Source organism: Pan paniscus, chromosome 5 (genome assembly GCF_029289425.2).
Source record: "Pan paniscus chromosome 5, NHGRI_mPanPan1-v2.0_pri, whole genome shotgun sequence".
Taxonomy (NCBI): Eukaryota; Metazoa; Chordata; class Mammalia; order Primates; family Hominidae; genus Pan; species Pan paniscus.
This window is the reverse complement of record NC_073254.2, coordinates 16,052,562-16,076,455: the sequence shown is the minus strand read 5'-3', so window position 1 is coordinate 16,076,455 and position 23,894 is coordinate 16,052,562. Positions and strand designations below refer to the sequence as shown.

Genomic DNA, 23,894 nt, shown 5'->3' with positions numbered 1-23,894 from the left:
TTGACAATCCTTCCCGTATGATTTTAACATATCAAATAAGTCTAATATGTCTCTGTTGGACTTCCAGGTTCTTTTAGTTATATTTAAACTATTTCAAAAAGCAAAAACTTGAGCTGGAGGCCATTATCCTAAGCAAACTAACATAGGGACAGAAAACTAGACACTGCATGTTCTCATTTATAAGTGGGAGCTAAACAGTGAGTGTGTATGGACACAAAGAAAGGAATAACAGACACCGGGGCCTGCTTGAGGGTGGAGGATGAGGGTAGAAAAACCACCTACTGGGTATTGTGCTTATCACCTGTGTGATAAAATTATTTGTACACCAAACCCCCACAACACGTAACACACAATTTAGCTATATAATAAACCTGCACATGTACCCCTGAACCTAAAAAAAAATTAAAAAAGCAAAAACTTAGCTCTTTGATAGACAGGAGAGACTCAATTTTTAAAACAATCAAAAGACCTAATAAAGACAGCATGAGGCAAACCCTCTTCTTCTTTTTTTTGTCATTTACTCAAAAGGTAAGCAAAAATCTTTTACTACTTTTTGTTAATACTATATGAACATCTTGTTCAAACACAAAACCAAATTCTATCTTTGCATCAGTGTATTGACACTAAAGCTAATTTTAATAAAACCTTATAAACAGATTCATCCAATCTCAGTCTTAACCACACAAGATAAGATTTCCATAAGCCTTTTAGAAGCTTTGATAATTTTTTCCATTCTCTTTTGCTCTTCAAGTTTCTCTGTCTATTCAGTTTTATCGTTCTTTTTTCCCCTTCAATTTAAAACAGCACTTAAATTACCCTTACACTGACAAAATTGCTTTTCTTTTAACAAAAACTACATTCTCATGCCTTCTTTATAGCCTTCCTTACCAAAACACCTCCTACTTTTCTTGTGCATTTTGCATAAGAAGTGTCTGTCTTGTATCTAGTAGTTTTAATTACATATATTAATTATAATGTTAACTCTTGGTAACTCTAATTTTCAGTAAAAAACCTAGGCAGTAATCCATTTTAATTGTTATGTATCAGATGCAGAGACCTGGACAAAGAACGGAGCTGTGAAAACAGTGCCTGGAGGATCTGATCCCTTCTAGCAAGGCCAAGAGACATGGCTGGGCTGGGGAGGACGGGGTCTCCAGGCCTCACCATGGCCACTTACCTAGACGCCAGCATCAAAAGGTTCAAAGCCAAGGTCACAGGCTCATGAAAAAATTAAGCAGGTATCAAAAAATATCACAAAGGCAACAGTTTTATGACATGAAAACATCTATCAGAGACAATATAAACCTGTCTGCTAATAGAACCAGGTAAAACTGTCTAAATTAAATTCTGAAGAGATTTCAATTTTATTTTACTAATGATTTTAAAAACTAGCTTTATTTACCCAACATGACTAAAGTCCCATTGACCTGAAAAGCATTTGGGCTTATTTACTTAATTTATGAGTACTCCTTTATTTATAAGTCTATTCAGTACCATGTAGACAATGTTCAAACACAGACATATGCACGCATACATAAAAATACAAATGAACACAAAAAAATAAAGACTACATGCTTTTATTTTTAAAATTTTAGCCATGAGACTGGTAAAATTCACTAGTTTAAAAGGACAGTTGTATTAAATTGTGTCTCTGTAAATGGAACAATTTAAAATGTATCTGTCCTACATGGTTGAAGTCCTTACCTTACAGAGTTTTAGAGAAAGCAGGGTAGCAAATTTACATCTCAAAGCACAGAGAGAATTTTAGCTTTCTCAAGAAGGAGTTTGAGTGTGTTAGAGCAAGATTAAAAATGGATTTCAAGGTAACAAAAAGTTATAGAAATCCACCACAGGATGTTTTTCATTTTGTTTTTGGAGGCAGGGTCTCACTCTGTCACTGAGGCTGGAGCGCAATGGTGCAATCATGGCTCACTGAAGTCTCGACCTGGGTTCAAGCAATCCCTTTGCCTGAACCTCCTGGGTAGCTGCTACTATAGGCACATGTCATCAACCTGACTAATTTAAAAATATATATTTTAATATATAATATAAAATATATTCTAATGTATTTATAATATTTTATATATTTATAATATATATCATATAAATAATATGTGATATATATATCATATATAATATATGCAATATATCATATATGATATATAATATATAAAAATATATATATTTTTGTATTATAAATATAATATACAAATATATATTTTTTATATTGTAAATATAACATATAAATATACATACTTTTTATAGAGATGGGCCCCTGCTATATTGCCCGAGCTGGTCTCAAATTGCTGGGCTCAAGCAATCCTCCCATCTTGGCCTTCCAAAGTGCTGCAATTACAGGTGTAAACCACCACACCTGGCCATGCCATGGCCCCCACAGGATTTTATAATGAGACTAATTTTAATAAGTAAAATCTCTGTTTGGCAACTGAACTCATTAACAGATCCAACAAAGCATTTGCAGTTTTCAGGGTCTAATATTTAAATATGTGAAAACCAGGCACAGCTGAAAGGCAGAGCCTCTAGATCTTTACATATCAAGGATCCTGCTTTTACGCTGAATCTTGAGTCCCCCTGAGAGGTGACAGCGTGCTGGCAGTCCTCACAGCCCTCGCTCGCTCTCGGTGCCTCCTCTGCCTGGGCTCCCACTTTGGGGACACTTGAGGAGCCCTTCAGCCCACCGCTGCACTGTGGGAGCCCCTTTCTGGGCTGGTCAAGGCCCGAGCCGGCTCCCTCAGCTTACAGGGAGGTGTGGAGGGAGAGGCGTGGGCGGGAACCGGGGCTGCAGGCGGCGCTTGCGGGCCAGCACGAGTTCCGGGTGGGCGTGGGCTTGGCGGGCCCCGCACTCGGAGCATCAGGCCGGCCCTGCAGGCCCCGGGCAATGAGGGGCTTAGCACCCGGGCCAGCAGCTGCAGAGGGTGTGCTGGATCCCCCAGCAGTGCCAGACCACTGGCGCTGCACTCAATTTCTCGCTGGGCCTTAGCTGCCTCCCCGCGGGACAGGGCTCAGTAACTGCAGCCCGCCATGCCTGAGCCTCCCAACCCCTCCGTGGGCTCCTGTGCAGCCCAAGCCTCCCCGACGAGTGCCACCCCCTGCTCCACGGTGCCCAGTCCCATCGACCACCCAAGGGCTGAAGAGTGCAGGCACACGGCGCGGGACTGGCAGGCAGCTCCACCTGTGGCCCCGGTACGGGATCCACTGGGTGAAGCCAGCTGGGCTCCTGACTGGTGGGGACTTGCAGAACCTTTATGTCTAGCTAAGGGATTGTAAATACACCAATCGGCACACTGTAGCCACTCTGGTGGGGACGTGGAGAACCTTTATGTCTAGCTAAGGGATTGTAAATACACCAGTCGGCACTCTGTATCTAGCTCAAGGTTTGTAAACACACCAATCAGCACCCTGTGTCTAGCTCAGGGTTTGTGAATGCACCAATGGACACTCTGTATCTAGCTACTCTGGTGGAGACGTGGAGAACCTTTGTGTCTAGCTCAGGGATTGTAAACGCACCAATCAGCACCCTGTCAAAACAGACCACTGGGCTCTCTGTAAAATGGACCAATCAGCAGGATGTGGGTGGGGCCAGATAAGACAATAAAACCAGGCTGCGGGAGCCAGCAGTGGCAACCCGCTTGGGTCCCCTTTCACACTGTGGAAGCTTTGTTCTTTTGCTCTTTGCAATAAATCTTGCTGCTGCTCACTCTTTGGGTGCACACTGCCTTTATGAGCTGTAACAGCGCGAAGGTCTGCAGCTTCACTACTGAAGCCAATGAGACCACGAACCCACCAGAAGGAAAAGACTCCGAACACATCCGAACATCAGAAGGAATGAACTCCAGACAGGCTGCCTTTAAGAACTGTAACACTCAACGCGAGGGTCCGTGGCTTCATTCTTGAAGTCAGTGAGACCAAGAACACACCAATTCCGGACACACCCCTAAGTGGGAAATGCCACAGGACTGTGTTGCACGATGCTTCCACAGTACACCTGGCTGCAAGGGCTACCAAATGACCATCAGCCCACTCTGTGGTCAGCTCATCCCCTATGGGAGTCTTATTCCTTCATGGTGAGTGCTCCATAGCCTTTCAAACCACACCTTTCTTATATAAATGCACAAAAAAACGAATAACTCCTGCAGTAATAATCATTCACTGCAAACACTGTCAGCCACCTCCAAGGCTGCAGCCCTTGACAGTGACCTTCCAACCATCACACATACAAAGGCCAGGTGCTTCTTGGCCTTACAGTACAAAGTACTCTCTGGTATCCAGGCCAAAGAGACCTGGTGATGCCAAACAAAGGAGAGCAGGGCTTTAGCCCTGGGAGGAACACGGACCCTGCCTATGACTTTATACACTCCCCAAGGAAGACAGAAGAGTGCATAAAGGGATCAAGAAGAGCCTTTTTCTGTGTTCCTCAGGGGGTGGCAGAGTCATTGGAAGTCCTCTCTAGAACGCTGCATGTGGTGCTGAAGATAGGATGGCAAAAGGAAGGAGAGGCAGAAGTGGAAGCAAATGAAAGAACAATTTCTACAGAAGCCAATTTGAGGATAAAGTTTTCCAAAAGGCCAATGAAAATATTACATTTTCCCCCGCAAAAGTTATACCAACAAGGAAGGAAGCAAACAGAAGGACTAAATATACTTTAAAAAGGGGTGTCAGTCACCTGAAAAAAGTTCCCAGAAACAGGATCTAAAAGAGAAAAGGCAGGCCTTTATGTATACATAGCTTGAACATCAGCTTTGAATTAATCTGACTTCTGACCAGAGAGCTCTTAAAAACTTTTTTTTTCAAATCTTTTATTATCTTATTTTAGTTGGGACTGGTTCCCTGACTTGGAATTGAACCCAGGCTGTGACCGAGAAAGCATGAAATTTTAACTGCCGGCCTGCAGGTAGAGTAGCCTTCACTGTGAATTCCAAGGTTTTCAAAGCAGGTACTTCCAGTGTACAAGGATTTAAAAAATGCTTTAGGCTGGGCACAGTGGCTCATGCCTGTAATCCCAGCACTTTGGGAGGCCAAGGTGGGTGGATCGCCTGAGGTCAGGAGTTCGAGACCAGCCTGGCCACCATGGTGAAACCCCGTCTGTACTAAAAATACAAAAATTAGCTGAGCATGGTGGTGCATGCCTGTAGTCCCAGCTACTCGGGAGGCTGAGCCCAGGAGAATTGCTTGAACATGGGAGGCAGAGGTTACAGTGAGCCGAGATCACACCACTGTACTCTAGCCTGGGCGACAGAGCGAGACTCCGTCTCAAAAAAAAAAAAAAAAAAAAAAAAAAAAAAAAAAATATATATATATATATATATATATATATAATAAATAAAAACTGCTTTAGGTCATTTTTATTTGTTAATTTTTTTTAATAGAGAGGGAGGGTCTTGCCATGTTGCCCAGGCTGGTCTTGAACTCCTGGGCTCAAGTGATCCTCCCACCTTGGCCTCAAAATGCCGGGATTAGGGCATGAGCCTTTGGGTCCAGCCAAGGTCATGTATTTTTGCTCTTTAATGTTATCAAGGGAATTTCTAAGGCTAGCCATGACACTGTTATTTGTCTTTCTTTTAATTTAATCTTAAAAATAAGGCAATTGTTTAGAAGGAGAGATCTCTAAAATCTTTTTTTTTTTTAATTTACAAGTCTAATTTTAAGGATCCATCTTTTTTACCACTAACAATTAGAATTTTCAATGGTGCACTTATTCCAACAGCAACTCAATCCAATAGACTTTTCATTGAAAGCCCGAGAAGTAATTTTCCAGGTTTAGGTTAAATTTTTAGCATATGTGCAAGAGGTGTTTCCTGGAGAGGGTATAGAAGAGGCAATTCTAATGATTCTCAAAAAGTCCACTCCCAGGAATAAGCTAAGGTAGCCAAAGCCTGTGGTTGCCACAGATGGTTCAGGGTAATGTTTGTGTGTATGATGCCTCCAATAGCCCACAAATTTATGGGGGGGCCACTGGTCACAGACTCATTAATCTCTGACACTGTGTACACCATTTTAGGATTGGACTTTCCCAGGACGACCAGGTCACAAGGGTTGAGATGACAAAAACCCCTTATGGATGGGACTTCTTGGTAAGACACCTCCCCCTGAGAGCCCGACATGATTGGAGCACAAAGTGTGGTGCTTTAAATCTTATGTATCTCAGATTCTCAGCCATTTTCAGATCGCCCACCTGGTGTGACACAAAAATCTCACCCCCTGGATGGTGGAGACCAAGAGAGAGCTCCCACTTGGTCACAAGTCAAGCTCGTAGGGACATAATGCAAGATGACAGGGAACCTCATCCAACCTTAATTTAGGGACCCACAGTGAAGTTTTGTCTAAATAGATACAGGTCTGGTTAGAACGGTAAAACTGACCAGCCTGCAGGGCCGGCTCCAACGATGGGCTTAGGTCCGTGTGCTATCATGTGGTGCCCTTCTTCATGCAACAACACAGAAAGATAAAGACAAAGAAATAGACTCAGGGAGGAAAAGGGATCAAGCAATATGAACATTCACACTAAAAAGTACTATAGAGTTGCTATACCCAAGACTAGTCATAAATCCTTTGCTCCTGTTAACCAAAACTTTTCAGAGAGAGTGATTTTTACCATCTGCTCAACCAGATTCCACACAGAGAGGCCAAAGCTGGCTGGTAAATTCTTCCCCTTCTGCCTGCCTGTTAGGTCCTGGGTTCCCTTGACTGTGGCTTCCAGAAGAGCAGAGCTTTGGAGTCCTGCTGAGAGTGCCAAAACTGTGGGGGCCAAGAGATAACTCTCCCTTCACCCTCTGAAGTTTCACTGAAACATCAACGGACAAAAAGCAGATTAATAGGATAAATGGCATACAAATGTGTTAAGGTGCGTGGAGGGAATATCACAGAGTGGTTACCCCAACCCCTCAATGGTGTACAGAGCTTATATACCATCCTGAGGTTCCAAAAAGAATAAAGGCTAACAGCATATGCAAAACCAGAGATGGTGGTGAGTCAGGTTCTAGCGCCAAGACGGGTTACGGGAGGTAGAGAAGAGGGGGTGTGGCCAGCAAGGTTGGTCTTGTGGTGTAGATGAAACCTCACATTAGCAGCCCTCAGAGAGAAGGGATGGCAAATGTTTCTCTCTGACCTTCACAGTGTCAGACTCTCATGTAATCTTTTCTAGGTCCTTCCCAAGGAAGGGCCTCAGAGAAAGTCTGGCTTCGTCAAAGCGGCTTCTCTATAGAGGTGAATCTCCCCACAAAAGGCAGCATCGCGGGACTACCTATGTCTGCAGGGCCTCTGACAGGCACCTCCAAATATGTCCGAGGAGTATATTTTCAGATAAAATATTCTGGTTTTCTTCATCATCCAATATGACTGATGTCCTTATAAAAAGAGGAAATTAGGACACACAGATAGGAAAACCCTCATGAGAACACAAGGGAGAAGGCTGCCATGTGCAAGCCAAGGAGAGAGGCCTCAGGAGAAACCCACCCAGCCACACCTCGATCTGGACTTCAGCCTCCAGAATGTGAGGCAACAGACTTCTGCTATTTGAGCCCCCCAGTCTGTGGTACTTTGTGACAGTAGCCTGAGGTGACTGCTGAAGACAGGGTGTGTAACTGCCTTTGCAAAATTATGACGGTAAGATAAATCTGGCATAGTTGACTCCATTTCGCTTCTGACCTCCAAGTGAGACACAGTAGAGGTGGAGTTTCATCCCCACAGGAGCATTCCCACTGATCACACAACCCACAGCACTACCTCACTGACACTGTGTTTAACCATGCCTTTTACTTAAAGAATTCCAGAAACCAGCCTTAGGAGATAACCAAGGTTGTGGAGTGTCCCACCTCGGGAAGGAATGCTGAACAATTGATTCGTAGCCTTGTGGCTCTTGGCCAGACCACCAGATGACCTACTATTAATCAAGAGAACCATTACAACCAAATAATGCTGGCCTGCATACCCTACCCTTCACACGCTTCGCCCAGCCCAGCCTGTGCACCCTGTCCCTCATTTCAATTCCCATGCTTCGCCTAATAAGAAAGTCCCACCAGCTCTTTTGAGGGAGTCAGTCAGGGAGTTGTCTTTCTCTCTTTCTCTCCCTCCCATGCTGCCTCCCTTATGCTCAGGCATAAGCTCCAATGAAGCCTTGTCTGGAAAACTCTTTCAGCCTTATGTCAATTTCTATCTCATTGAGAGCCCACGAGCTCATGGTGGGTAACAAGCTGTCTTTGGTCATTCCTGGGCATAGGCCAGGCTAACGGTGGGAGGAATTTAGTTTATAGTTTAACTTCAATGATAATAAAGTAAAGATGATAATAGTCCTTCCCAGAAGCTAACTCCCTCCTTGCTCACCATCAAAAACTTTGTAAGCAAGAATAGGATTATGAGAGGGGCCTGAACTCAGCTAAGATATAGACATATTTTCTGTCATCTTTTACTGCTTTGGGATTACAGAAAATGTGGCTAGAGGTCACAAGATTTGTGACTTTCCCATTTACAGATAACATCACTATTGTAGAACCTAGGGGCTTTTTTGAGATGTTTTTCAGACTGACCCCACCCAGACTTGTGACTCAGCTGGTGCAGACTCAATGCTGAAGGACCATTTTTCACACCCCTATTATTTCATCCCCCACCAATTAGCAACACCCATTCCCTAGCCCCCTGCTCATCAAATTGTCCATAAAAACCCTAACCTCTGAACCTACAGGAAGGCTAATTTCAGTGTTAAGTCCTGTTCTCCTGTGCGGGACAGCCTCCAGTCAATCAGTCTTTCTCTTTTGCAATGCTGTTGTCTCAGTGTGCTGATTTTTGTCGGTGCTGTGGGCAGGAAGAACCCATTAGGTGATTGTAGGTGCACCTTCTCTGTTCTCTTTCTTCCTATCCTTGCTGGGTGGGCTGTGGGTGTCCAGAACAAACTTGGAAACATTGCTGAAGATGGTGGGTCCCCTGTTAGCCTAGGTTCTGCATAACTCTGTGGTTTGGAACCTGCTGTTGATGATAGTCAGAAATATCCATTTGGGATTTACGTAAATGAGGATCAAACTTGTTTCATATGAAGCCATGGAAATATTGAGATTTATTCATTACAACAGTCACAGTTACTCTTTCTAAAGGGAGAAACCTTCCGAGTAGATTAAGGGAGACAGGTGGCCACCCCTGGAAGAAGGGGAGCAGCAGTGGAATGTGAAGTGCTGTCCTCCTCAGCTGCAGAGCACCTGGGGTGGCCTAGGAAGGATGGATTAAAGCTACTAAGATGCCTCATTAATTACTGGGAAAAGAACAATAGCTCAGAGAAGTCTGAGCTCTGTGAGGCACACAGACCCAGAGAGAAAAGAGTATGGGTTTAGCTAATCCCTACCCCTGCACCCATGCCCAGGGGCTAGTGTTTTTGTTTTATTCTTTTGAGACAGGGTCTAGTTCTGTCACCCAGGCTGGAGTGCAGTGGCTCAATCACGGCTCACTGCAGCCTCAACCTGCAATTCTCCTGCTCACACCCCTGAGTAGCTGGGGCCACAGGTGCGTGCCACTGCACCTGGCTAATTTTTTTATTTTTTGTAGAGATGGGGGAGTCTCAAACTCCTGAGCTCATGGGATCCTCCTGCTTCAACTTCCCGAAGTGCTGGGATTGCAGGCATGAGCCACTCAGTCCAGTGACAATTACTTCAGGTAATTTTGTTACTGACAAGCTGCCTCACTCATTAAGTTCCTAGATTTTTGTGACACAACGAACAATGCATAGACAATCAATAGCTGATGTTATTTTAATGTATCTGCTTGGTAAACAATTTGGGAACTACCCCTTCTTTCCCTTTCAAGCCTCCTTGTAACCGTTGCTAATTGGAGGGCATACTCAGGACAACTGGCATCTGTGCTCCCAGCTTGCAACTTGAAACCCTGATCCAAAGAAACTCCCTACTTACGTAAGTTTTGCCTCAGCATCTTCCTTTTAGGTCGGTATTACCATACGGTCCTGGGAGTGGAGAGGAAGTAAATGCTAAAACCACATGATGCCACAAGAAAGACACTAGGATCCAGGACGAGAACCCTTGGTGGAGTGATTCTCATTAAGACAAACTGTGGGTTCCATGCTGCTAACTGACGGCCATGGCAGAGGATGCACAGAGTGTGTGTTTATGTTGGCTTCCACTGTTCGGGCTTTTCATGTTGAGGGTATTGTGCATGATGCTTTCTGTCTAAGTTATTTAATAGGTCACCCAAGCACCAGGGTAATTAAGAGGTGGGTGGTCTATGTTGAAGGGTAAACAATGTAATTCATCTGTGGTCCTTTCAGTTCCCGCTGTTGGAATGAGTTCCACCTTCACAAAGCTCATTCAGAGCTAAAATCAAAAACTGTACTTGGTTGCAAGCAAGTGAATGATCTGCCATCCAAACCCAGGGACCCACTAGCACCTACCTTGGTGTGGTGGGCTGTGAGGGGATCCGAGGTCTGGAGCCATGCAAAGGTGCCAGACTGCCTGCTGCCTCTCTAGGACTGTCCTGCTGCAGTGGGACTGACCTGCAGCTCCTCAAGATGCCAAAGACCGTGTTCTTGCTCATTCCTTTCGCCTCTTCTTCCTTCAAGTTCATGGAGGGGTGTGCCCTGTTCCCTTGGAGTTAGGCGTGGCCATGTGACTTGCCTCAGTCAGGGAAATCTGAGCAGACACACTGGATGCCACTTCCAGGCGGAAGCATTTGGGAGCTGGCACCAGGTTTTCCATGCCATATCCTCCCAGCCAGTGTGATGATGGAGCCCAGGTTGGCATGTGTGAAGCAACCCAGAATACTGAACTCCCCCAGGGAGACAGTTGTCTGAGAAGGTGTCCTAGGCCTTCAATGGACTGAGGAAGAGCTCACCTTTTGTGCAGCTAGACAATGAAGTCTTGGGGTTCATTTGTTCCTGCTCCATCTTGCCCATCCTGATTAAAGCCCAGCCTAGCCCTGTAAATGTCTCTTAATGCCCAGGTGGGTTCTGAGGCTGCTACTTGTGTCTCAATATCTGTTCTCCTCTTATTTCTTAGATTAACAGAGAATTTTTAGCAGGGCAGAGAGGTGCATACGACAAAGGTGACATTGCCCTGCCTCCCCTGAAGCTAGGACGTGGCTGTGTAACTGAGTCCTCACTGTGTCTGTGCTGGAGTGTCTCTTTGGGATGTCGCCAGTCCATGCCCACAAAGGAGACAGCAGAAGGATGGCAGGGCTCTAAGGCAGAAGGAGTCTGGGCCCCTGACAATTTCACAGAGCTGAACTGCTGCATCAGCTTGGACTCTTAGAGAAAAATAAGTTTCTCTCTCATTTAAGCCACTATGTTTTGGGTCTCTACATCATGATCAAAACATTTATTTGAATTCTCTTGAATGCAAAGGCTCCAGGAAGCAAAAGGTCCTGAAACCAAGGTTTTTCAGAGAAACTGAGAGCACTCATATTACTGAAAGTTTATCAAGAGACTTGAAGTCAGATATGTAAGAGTCATTTTCTTCCTTCCAAACTGTAAATTACGGAAACTAGTCTCTTCAGAATGAAGCAAAGGCGAGACTTGGGAATGATGGGAAGAGAAAACTTGGGGATGGAATGGATCACTTTGGCAGCTAAGAAGGAGTCTGGGCAGTCAGCAGGCAGACTGGTGATTTGCATTCTTATTCACAAGAATCCTTTTGTAGATCAGGCTAAATAGTTCTTTTCAAAAGAAAACAAGTGTCTGCATGGGATCATGTTTATATTAAAAGCTAATAAAGTGGCATTTTAAATGTGCCACCAATGTGTAGCTACCTATGCATGGCTGCAACCCACAGCAGCAATGTAAATTCCTTCTGAAATGCCTCAGAAGGATGTGGAAAAGAGGGAACGCTCACACACTGCTGGTGGGAAATGTAAATGAGTACAACCTCATGGAAAACAGTGTGGAGATTTCTGAAAGAACTAAAAGTTGATCTACCATTCAATCCACCAATCCCACTACTGGGTATATACCCAAAGGAAAAGTCATTATATCAAAAAGGCATCTGTATGTTTGTTACGGAACAATTCACAATTACGAAGATATGGAACCAACCTAAGTGCCCATCAAAAAATGAGTGGATAAAGAAAACCTGATACAGGCCGGGCGCGGTGGCTCACACCTGTAATCCCAGCACTTTGGGAGGACGAGGCGGGTGGATCACGAGGTCAGGAGATCAAGACCATCCTGGCTAACACGGTGAAACCCCATCTCTGCTAAAAATATAAAAAATTAGCCGGGCGTGGTGGCGGGCGCCTGTAGTCCCAGTTACTCGGGAGGCTGAAGCAGGAGAATGGCGTGAACCCGGGAGGCGGAGCTTGCAGTGAGCTGAGATCGCACCACTGCACTCCAGCCTGGGCGACAGAGGGAGACTCCATCTCAATAAAAAAAACAAAAACACAACAACAAAAAAACAAAACAAACAAAAAACCCTGATACATATGCACCATGGAATACTACTCAGCCATAAAATAGAATGAAATGATGTTTTTTGCAGCAACTTGGGTGGGACTGGAGGCCATTATTCTAAGTGAAGTAACTCAGGAATGGAAAACCAAATACTGTATATTCTCACTTATGAGTGGGAGCTAAACTATGGGAATGCAAAGGCATACTGAGTGGTATAATGGAGACTGGAGACTCAGAAGGGGGGAGGGTGGGGTGAAAATGAGGAATAATGAACTGCATATTGGAGGCCAGGTGCAGCGGCTCACACCTGTAATTCCAGCACTTTGGGAGGCCAAGTTGGGTGGATCACTTGAGCTCAGGAGTGTGAGACCAGCCTGGGCAACATGGTGAAACCCCATCTCTACAAAAAAATTTAAAAATGTTCTGGGTGTGGTGACCTTCACCTGCAGTCCCAACTTCTTGGGAGGCTGGGGCAGGAGGATCTCTTGAGCTTAGGTGGTTGAGGCTGCAGAGAGCTGTGATTGGGCCACTGCACTCCAACCTGGGTGACAGAGCAAGACCCTGTCTCAAAAAAACAAAACAGAAAAACTACATATTGGGTAATTGTACAGTATTAAGGTGATGGGTGCCCTAAAATCTCAGACTTTGCCATTATACAATTCATCCATGTAGCCAAAAGCCACTTGTACCCTACTGAATTTTTTTTTTTAAAGGAGGTCAGCTCTCTGTTGGGGAAAAATAAACTGAAAGTTTCATCCACTGCGAAGAGTTACGGGTGGCAAAGAGATGGAGCTGTCACTGTTCTGGAGGTGATTTGTTTTTCTAATCCTCAAATTTAATGTTGTAAGTTTTACAAATAGCTAAAATTAGGACAGAGGTAAAACACATCACTAACATTGTCTGATCTCAAGCCCATCCAGTTTGGGAGTGAATCAGAGTTCTGCCAGTGTGTCCGTTTTCATTACTGATTTTACTCCGATCCTGAGCACACCAACTATGAAAACAGACTAAATACAAATACCTGAAAAGCAATCAACCTGTCAGACACAAATAAAGACTTTAATGAAGGGAATAATCTGTCTTTTCTTGGACTAGAAGACAGTATTTTAAAGGATAATTTCCCCTAAATTATTCTATTTAATTCAGTATCATTAAAGGTAAACATCTCAACAGAATTTGGGGAGAACTTGACAAAATTATTCTAAAGTTGAGCTGGAAAATAAATATTTGAAAATAACAGAGTATTTTGGAAAAGAATAATAAGGGAAGAATTGTCTTATACAAATGAAATACATTCTTAGAGTAATAAAACAGTTACAGTCATAAAAACAGTGTGGTCCTGGCCCCGGAACAGACAGGTAGATTAATGGACTGGAACAGAAGGTTCAAAATAGACTTCCACAGACCTGGAAATGCCGCGCGAAGAAAGACACAGTGTCAACTCAGAAATAGAAAACAACCTAGTAAAAAAAATTGGCACAAGATTTGAAGAGACACTTCCCCAGCGAAGATCTATAAATGGCCAATAAACTCATGAAAAGATGTTCCACGCCATTACCCATTAGGGGAATGAGACGCTGCTACAAGCCTGCTAGAGCGGATTGAGAAAAAAGCCAGAACGACACAGCGATGGAAAAGAGCAGGTGCTGATGATGGGGACGCTGGGCGACGGCAACTCCCACGCGCTCCCCGTGGGAAGGCAAAGCGGGCCGCTGCTTTGGAGAACAGCGAGAGGTCTCAGAAAGGTAAGAAGCGCTTCCCAGATGCCATGGCCCAGTAACGCTACTCCTGGCCTTCTGCCCAAGACAAATGAAAACGTATTCTCTCCAGAAAACCTGTAGGCAAGTGTGAATAGCAAGCTCACTCACAACCACAAAGAGCGGAAGACTCCTCAAATGTCCTTTAACTGGTGAATGTGTTACTGGGAAGTGTGGGTTATGAAGGACGTAAGAGTGCACCCCAGGAAAGGAGTGGGCTGGCCCGGCTGGGAGCAGCCCTGAGGGCTCTGCGTGGGGCTGTTGATTACATCAGATTGTTTCCTTCAGTTGCTGCCTCTGTCTTGAGTCTCCACCTTGTTCCCGCCCCAGGTTTGTGGATTCTCCTTTACTGTCAGTTAACAGTAAACATGTCAGTTAACATGTGCTGGTGATCAGCATGAATCCTGCCTGATGACAGCACTGCCCATGTCCGCCACCCCAGGAAGGTCCTACAGCGGTTAAATTAGTACCTATTGCGCCTGTGTATCTCTTAGGACTTTCCCTTCGCCCTTCTTCCGTTCTTATCAGCACACAGCTATCGACCTTCTGACAGGTTAACTGCAGAGTGAGCAATGACTGGGTGTCCTAAGGAGCGTTTCGGGGTGTCCCCTTCTGCATAGAAATCTCCCCTCCTCTCTGCTCATGTCCAGCAGGCATGTTTCAGGTGATCCCAAGGGTGTGAGATTTTCCAGAGCTTCCTTTTTCGGGGGTTCCCTATCCTGTTCATGGCTAGCTGTCTGCCTACTCTAGCAAATGGATAAACAGACTGTGGCACAACAGAATACTACTCAGCAGTGAAAAGCAGTGAGCTGTCCACAGACACACACAGCAACACGAGAGATCTCATGGGTTGCTCTAAGTCAAAGAAGCGGTGCTCAAAGGTGCACACCATGCCATTCCATCCTTAGGACATTCTGGAAAGGGCAAGCACTGGGATGGAGAAGAGGGCCGTGGACTGCTGTGGGTTAGGGGTGTGGATTCACTACAAAGGTGCAGGGAGAGGGAGTTTTGGGGGGTGATGAAACTGTCCTGTGCCTTGTGATGGTGGTTACACAACTCTACACATTTGCCCAAATCATGCAACTATACACCAGAAGTGAATATTATGCAATGCAAAATATAAAACAAAACTTAAAAAGACATCATGTCATCTTAGAGTTAAAAAATAAATTATCTAATATATGAGGTATGATAACGGGCTGGTGACTTAGACAAAAAATAGAGGTAGAGCTTTACTTCAGACCTCACATGAAAATAAGGTCTAGGTGGATTGAGAATCTAATTGTAAATATAGAAATTATAAAATATCATAAGAAAATATGGGTGAATATTTTTATAATCTTGGTTGCAAGAGGTCCTTCAAATGAACAGGTCAGAAATCCCCAAACCCCAAATCCATGTATTTGGTGATATACAAATTGAAAACTACTTTTTTTTAAATTTTATTTTTAAGACTGAGTCTTGCTCTGTCGCCCAGGCTGGAGGCGTGATTTAGGCTCACTGCAACCTCCACCTCCCAGGTTCAGGTGATTCTCCTGCCTCAGCCTCCATGGTAGCTGGGATTACAGGCATGTGCAACCACTCCCAGCTAATTTTTGTATTTTTGGTAGAGACGGGGTTTCACCGTGTTGGCCAGGCTGGTCTCGAACTCCTGACCTCAAGTGATCTGCCTGCTTCGGCCTGCCAAAGTGCTGGGGAAAATGACTTTGTAACACAATAAAATAAGCATGTTGAAAACTAAATTGGTAAAAATATTTGCAACTCACATACTAAAATATAAATTTCCTTATTAAACAAAGAACTCAAAAGTAAAAAAATAAAAATCCAAATTTGGAAAGACCATGAATTGACAATTTATAAATTAATCGATAAACACCTCATGAATGATTGAAGAAACAATAGAAACAGCAGTTAGCTTTGTTTGTGTTATCAGATTGATCAAAAGCAAAGGAACTGGTAAAGTCTACTAGCAGTAGGATTTAGGAAATGGTAACTCTCATGAGCAATTAGTGGCAGTATAAAATTGCACAGCCTTTGGGGAGGGCACTATGCATGCTTTGTTTCCCCTAAGAAAATAATAATATAATTGAAAAAATATAGACACTTAAGGATACTTGTTTGTAGTGGCAAAACTTTTTGCTGTAAGTTTTGTGAGCCTTGAAAACTCTAGTGCTCTCTGGGACCTCCAGGTGGGGACTATAATACACAGAAGCTTCTCAAAATTATTGACCAGAGGAACCCTCAATGGGTCACCCATAGGTCATAAAGAGGGGACTGGAAGAATAGTCACTAAAATGTTAATGAAGGCCACGTCTGAGGTGGTGAGATTTTTGTTGTTTGTTCTCTTCTGTATTGCTTGAATTCTTTAAGCAATGAACATTTATAATTTTGATAAAGAATAATCAATTCGTTTTCAAAAGGAAGAAAAAGGATCCCATCTATAAACGGAGAGTAACTTGAAACCTCACTGCAAAGCAAACCCTTCCATAAGTCAGAATGATGTAAAGACAAGAGCCTGGTGTATACAGTAGACACTCAAAATCTTCGAGTGAAACAAAGACCAAGGGGTTCAGAGTTAAAAGATAAACTTTTGTCTGGGCACAGGGGCTGCAGCACTTTGGGAGGCCAAAGTGAGAGAATCACTTGAGCCCAGGAGTTTGAGACCAACCTGGGGAACAATGTGAGAGCCTGTCTCTACAAAAACACACAAAAATTAGCTGGGCATGGTGGTGCATGCCTGTAGTTCCAGCCACTTGGGAGGCTGAGGCGGGAGGACCACTTGAGCCCAGGAGGTCCAGGCTGCAGTGAGCCAAGATTGTGCCACTGCACTCCAGCCTGGGCAACAGAGCAAGACCTTATCTCAAAAACAAATAAATAAATCAAGACAAAGTTTTGAGCCCTCGCTGTTGCTTATATGCTTTAGCACTGGACACATTATTTAACCTCCCTAAGCCTTAGTTTTCTCATCTGTAAAATGGAGATAATGGTATCTGTCTTGCCTCACTCACCATAAGTGGCTGTTAAAATGAGCATCAGTATAAAATTACTTTGCTTAAATCCTTGACATAATTCTAGGAATGGTTACCTTGGGCACCTTGAAGAATCTGAGGCTCAGAGAGAATAACTTTCTCCTCAGTCACATGGACACTAAGTGATGAAACCGACATATTATAAATTGAACAGACAGAACTAAGCCTCCTCCGAGAGTTACGTGCACCTATGCATACATACATTTTAGAGCTTTGCTACTCAAAGTGTGTTCTGCTGACCAGTAGAATCAGAACCACTTGAGAAACACAGTGTCTAGGGCCTGACCTAATGAAACTGATTGTGTACCTTTAAAAGATCCCCAAGTGATTCTGTTACCGAAACGCCAGGGGTGTGGTCTAGGTCTTATTGCTTGTTGCTCAGAAAGCCATTCACTGAGATGAGTTTTGCCAGGGAAGAAGGTTTTAACTGGGTGCTGCAGCTGAGGAGATGGGAGATCTGTCTCAAACCTGTCTCCTTGCTTGACTAAAATTGGGGAGTTTATATAGCAAGGAAGGAGTGTAAAACAGAATTAGGGAGGGGTGAGGAAATGATATGGTTTGCTGTGTCGCCACCCAAATCTCATCTTGAATTGTAGTTCCCATCATCCCTATGTGTTATTGGAGGGATCTGGTAGGAGGTAATTGAGTCATGGGGGCAGTTACCCCAGTGCTGCTGTTCTCATGGTAGTGAGTGAGTCCTCATGATATCTGATGGTTTTATGAGGGACTTTTCCCTTTTGCTCATTCTTCTCCTTCCTGCCACCATGTGAAGAAGGACGTGTTGGCTCCCCCTTCTGCCTGAGGCCTCCCCAGCCATGCTGAACTGTAAGCCAATGAAATCTCTTTCCTTTACAAGTGACCCAGTGTCGAGCATGTCCTTATAGCAGTGTGAGAACAGATTAATACAGGAAGCAATCATGAATGAGCGGACTGGCATCTTCTCTGGATGTGGTGATCTGATGAGTTTCAGCTCCTTTCCTGAGGAAGCAACTCAGATGAGACAAATGTAAGTTTCAAGTTTTAAGATCAGGAGGGTCAATTTCTGTGTTTATTCAAAAAATTGTCCCAATTCTATGGGACAATTGGGCTGGTTTTGTGTGCACGTCCAGGTGTGAGAGGCATGGTTTTATGGGACATGCTCTAATCTCCAGTACAGTCAGGGCTTCTGCATCTATGGATTCCACCAACTGCAGATTGAAAATTTTCAGAAAATAAATTCTGCAAAGTTCCAAAACCAAAGTTTGAATTTGCTGCGCATTGAGTACTACATTGAATCTACGTGAATGAAGTGACGTGTAGGCATTGTATTAAGTATTGTAAGTAACCCAGAGAGGAGTTAAAGTCCACGGTTCTATGTAAATGCTATGCCATTGTCTATCAGCAACTGGAGGATTCACAGGTTTTGGCATCTGCTGGGGTCCTGAAACCAACCTCCCTGTGGGTAGCAAGGGAAAACTATACATATACATCTCTGTGATAACGAATAGGACTTTTCCATCATTGGTAAGAGCCAGGGTCCTGAAACCAACCTCCCTGTGGAGAGCAAGGGAAAACTATACACATACATCTCTGTGATAACGAATAGGACTTTTCCATCATTGGTAAGATGACTATTAGTTTCTAATCTGAACTGTTGCTACAAATTGTCCTCGGGAAAATGAAGTTATTTAACTTTAACTTAGCATTTCCCAAATGCTCCTTTTCCACAACAGCAATTAACATAAATTAACAGAAGTAAAGAATTAACTCCGTAGAACACACTTTGAGGAAGATCCATCTACATAACATGTGGGGCCCAGTGTGTCAAACAAAAATGTAAGGCCCTTTGTTCAAAAACTATTGGCCAGTTGCAGTGGCTCACGCCTGTCATCTCAGCACTTTGGGAGGCCAAGGCGGGTGGATCATGAGGTCAGGAGTTCGAGACCAGCCTGGCCAACATGGTGAAACCCCGTCTCTACTAAAAATACAAAAATTAGCCAGGCGTGGTGGCGGGCACCTGTAATCCCAGCTACTTGGGGGACTGAGGCAGGAGAATGGCTTGAGCCAAGGAGATGGAGGTTGTGGTGAGCCAAGATCGCGCCATTGCACTCCAACCTGGGCGACAGAGGAAGACTCCATCTCAAAAATAAAATAAAATAATAGAAATAAAATAAAATTATTAAGCACTTTGAGACAGTAACAGGAGAGCATTAAATGGAATTTGGGGGTGGGTGGCTTCTAAACTTGGGCCTTATGTGACTGAATGGGTGTTGCCCTCCTGAAGCTGGCCCTGCATTGGGGAATGTTTACAATTATAAAGAATTGTGACTGTGGGAAATCCAAACCAGCAGAACTGTGGGATAGAACCAGATTGGTCACTTCCAAAGCCTTGCTATATTTTTTACAACTTCACATTCTTGCCAGAGGTTAGAGCCTTGAACTCGTAGTCCAGAGGATGGCGATGTCCGTCATCCGCCAGTGTCCCCTTGGGCCCTTTTGTAGTCCTTTCCTCTTACCCCTCCCTGCTCCAGTCCCCTCCTCCAAACTTTCTCTCTCTGAAGATTGGTTCTCATTTTCTAAAATTTCATAAAAGTAGAACCAGGCAGTATGATTCTTTTGGGTCAGGCTTCTTCTGCCCAGCGAATTATTTGAAGATGTGGCTCTGTTGTGGCATGTGGCATGTATTCAATAATTCATTACTTTTTTTTTTTTTTTTTTTTGAGTCTCACTCTGTCACCCAGGTGTAAGTACAATGGTGTGATCTCGGCTCACTGCAACCTCTGCCTCCCGGGTTTAAGTGACTCTCCCGCTTCAGCCTCCCAAGTAGCTGGGATTACAGGCACCCGCCATCATGCCCAGACAATTTTTGTAAAGATGAGGTTTCACCATGTTGGCCAGGCTGGTCTTGAACTCCTGACTTCAGGTGATCCACCCTCCTTGGCCTCGAAAAGTGCTGGGATTAGAGGCGTGAGCCACCGTGCCCAGCCCAGTTCATTGCTTTTTATTGCTGAGTGGTGTCCCGTTGAATGGATGCTACTCAATGCATTTATCCATGAGGTTGTGTTTCCACATCTACCCATTGATGGATATGTAAGTTGTTTCCAGTTTGGAGCTCTTACAAATGAAGCTGCTATGAGCCTTCCTGGGTAAGTCTTTGTGTGGTGACATATTTTCAGTTTTGGAGAGTAAAAAGTTAACAATGGACTGTCTGGGTGGGAAGGTGGGCGTATATTTGAATTTTAAAGAAACTGCCGACTCTTTTCTCGAGTGACGGCAGCATTTCTCATTTCCGTCACAGTGTCTGCGAAGTCCGGTTCCTCTGCCTCCTCGTCAACACTGGCTGTGGCCAGGCTATTTAGTTAGCCATTCTGAAAGGAGGGCGGTGGTCGCTTACTGTGGCTTGAATTTGTATTTCTTTTTCTTTTTAATTTTATTTTTCATTGAGATAAAATATACACATAAAATTTATCATCTTTACCATTTTTAATTGTACAGCTCGGTGGTAATAATTCCATTTTAAATTGTATTTCTCTAGTGACCAAAGCTGTTGAACATCTTTTCAGTGTATATCTTTGGCCCATTTTTAAAAAATTGGGTTTTTAAAAAAATGATGAATGAGTTTGGAGAACACTTTATATAGGCTGCAAGCAAGTCCTTTATCAGATACACAATTCTCTGTGGATGAAGATTCCATCACAGGCCAGGTGCGGGGGATGCAGGAGTGAAGAAAACCAGCAAAAGTGCGTGCCTGGAGGGAACTTACTAGAATAAGAGGACGGGGTACATGTGGCGGGAAAGGTAAAGGCAGAGGGGTTAGGGGATCAGGCAGACGCTGCACTTCAGAGGGCTGGGTACATGCAGGGTAAAGGCTGGGTTGGGGGAGCAGGTGGTCAGAAAGTCTGCTCTGAAGCATGCAGGTGGGAGGCAGGGAGCCTGGCACACGGGGATAAGGGGCCCGGCCAGTGGGAAGTTTGCTGTAGCAGCCCAGGGAGGAGCAGGAGAAGGGAGGGAAGAGGGCAGAGAGGTGACTCCCAGAGGGCTGCAGTAGGGTGCTCCAGGGCAGCTCAGGCTAGTCCCCGTAGGTAAAACCAGGCCCCTAGGGTTCCCCTGAGTGAGACGGGAGGCCCCTGGAGGGGCCGAAGCCCGGACGAGAGGATGTGTAGCCACCGGAGGCTGGGAGACCTGGAGGAGGCTGCAGCCCTGACCCCGGCTTGGCCAGGGTGGTGGGCGTGCTGGAGAAGCATGTTTGGACAGAGGTCTGTTCTGATGGATCAGATGTGGTGTGTGAGAGAAAGAGGTCACAGTGGAGCTCAGGGCTTTGGATCAGGGCCAGTGAGGGCTCGGGGTCGTGGTGCTCTGCGGGGCTGTGGGAGGATCAGGCTTTTGCATGGAAGATCAGGAGTTTAGTTCTGGACGTGCTTCATCTAGGGTAATCTATGGGACAGGAACAGAGGTGCCAGGTAGGCAGGTGATTAAGGCGTTGGGGGAGAGCAACACGTTTGGGAGTGATTAGCATAGCGACTGTTTTGAAAGGCAGGAGCTGGGTGGGATGAGAGGAGAGAGGCTTGGTGCGCTCCAGTGCTTATTGATTAATGAGAGGAAACAGCAGGGGAGACCTGAGGGACGAGGAGCAAGCCCGGAGAGGTGAGTCCTGGAGGCCAGAAAGGAGGGGTCTCTCGGAGGGAGTTGCCGAGAGCCTGCATCAGGTGCCCTGAGAAATCAAAGGAGCTGAGGACTCAGAATGGAAAGGGGTGGAGGTGGGGTGGGGGTGGGGGTGGGGTGGGGGGACTGCCTTTTTATTTAGATGGGAGAAGTTGCCAGAATGTGTGTGTGTGTGTGTTGATGGGAATGGAGACCCGAAGGGCAGCCCCGGTATGAGGCACCCAGCACGGCCCGAGCTCTGACACTGGCAGCCCCTGGGCTCTGAGATTCTTTCCAACCTGTGCTCATTTCTCCAGGCCCAAGACACCCTGCCAGAGACAGCACGAGAAACACTGAAGTCCTTCAGAGGCACAAACTCCCTGCCCAACTGAGATCACTGCCTCTCTCCACCTGCAGCCCCCACATGCGGGGTCCTAGACACCAGGCCCACACTGCACCTAATGTCCTCACTTTCCCCCCCCCCCCGGGGATTGTTCTTACAATTTAAGGGGAAGATGGTTCTGGGGCCGGTGCAGACTGTGGGCTGCGTCTCCACCTGTTGCCCTGCAGCTTGCCGTGTGGCCAGGCCGGAGTGGATGCTCCAGAGCCTTTGCTGAGTGAATCCAAGACTTGCTTTAAAAACAGACTTTCTTCATTTAAGCTCTGATTTGGACAAATACATCCAAGAAACAGCACACTATCAAAACGAATTTCCACACAGCAATGTAAAATCACAGCACAGAAAAATGACAACAACAGCCTGAGGCCAGAACAAAGACTCCTAGAAACATCTTCATACAACTTAAAATTGGGAGGCTGGGTGCAGTGGCTCATGCCTGTAATCCTAGCACTTTGGGAGGCTGAGATGGAAGGATCTCTTGAGGCCAGGAGTTTGAGATCAGCCTGGTCAACATAGTGAGATCCACCCCATCTCTTAAAAAAACAATTTTAAATTAGGAAATAAGAGAAGTCGAACTTGCCATTTAATGGTGATGAGCATGGAGGGGATACTTTTCCTCGCAGACTGTTTCGTTTTCTGGCTGTGATAAAGCCAACACTTGCTTTTTCTGATCACCAGGACGGGGGTGCTCTTGCAGTGCCCACGTCAGGGGAGTTTTTGGTGTGAGACAGCGTCCAGACTCTTCACTGAAATTCAAGTGCTGAAAGGACTTTCTAAGCCTCAGAGGGAAGTGGAGATGAGATGAGAATCTGACTTTTGCCCCAGTATTTGGCTTGCAAAGATGGAATGTTCCTTTGTGGACTCTGAGAATGCTGGATTAATGTGGAGGTAGAGCTGTTAGGGCCAACGCTAAGAGCTCCCAGTAGAGGGACAGGCTCGCTTTAGAGAAACTTTGTGTCATATGAGTTTTGTCCATGAGATGGCGGTGTTGTATCATAAAAGAAACCTTCCCTTTTAACTATTGCTCTGAAAAACCCAGTAACAACTTTTTTAAAAAAGGCATCTTGCTCCCCCATATCCTGCCTCCCTTGTCTTCTAACCTGGAGTTTTGAGCAGGCTCCTGGCTTTCTTCCAATGTTTACATTACACACGTTCTCTTGAATCTAGGTGTCTGCAAAGTATATGTTCCCTACCATTAGGGCAATGCCTTCTCTGCTGCTGTTTTGTGTCTGAGGCTAATCTTGTCTATCTGCCCTCATGAACATAATTCTGGAGTGCTGGGGGCAGGCAGAGGCTCTGCTGTGGCGTCTAGAGCTGCAGACTTCTCTGCACCCTCCGGGCCCACTGGCGGAGGTGCCCAGATGCCATCAGAGTGAGTCTTTTATTCCCAGCACCGCTCCAGGAGCTAAGGGGGACCTCTCCTTCCCCTCTCGGGAACAGGTCCACCCTGCAACCACAGATTGCTGTTTTCTTTATTTTTTATTGTGGCCACATAACATAAAATTTGGCATTTTAACCATTTTGAAGTGTGCAGTTTAGTGGCATTAAGTACATTCACACTCTTGTGCAACCATCACCACTACCCATCTCCAAAACTCTTTTCATCTTGTAAATAAATCTCTGTGCTGATTAAAGACTAGCTCCCATTCCCCCTCTCCCCAGCCCCTGGCAATCCTTATTCTACTCTCCATCTC

General features: G+C 45.1%; 1 long non-coding RNA gene across 2 annotated transcripts in view; it reads left to right on the top strand.

Annotated features, from left to right (window-relative positions):
• Nucleotides 1-23,894, top strand: part of LOC106634836 (uncharacterized) — a 136,424-nt gene that overhangs the window by 94,207 nt on the left and 18,323 nt on the right. The window contains exon 4 of one of the 2 annotated variants that reach the window (XR_008625531.2): nt 1,048-1,238. This is a non-coding gene — a long non-coding RNA (uncharacterized LOC106634836). Of the gene's footprint in view, nt 1-1,047; nt 3,722-23,894 lie in introns of those variants that run through there. The other variant, XR_001338178.4, reaches the window with a different exon arrangement.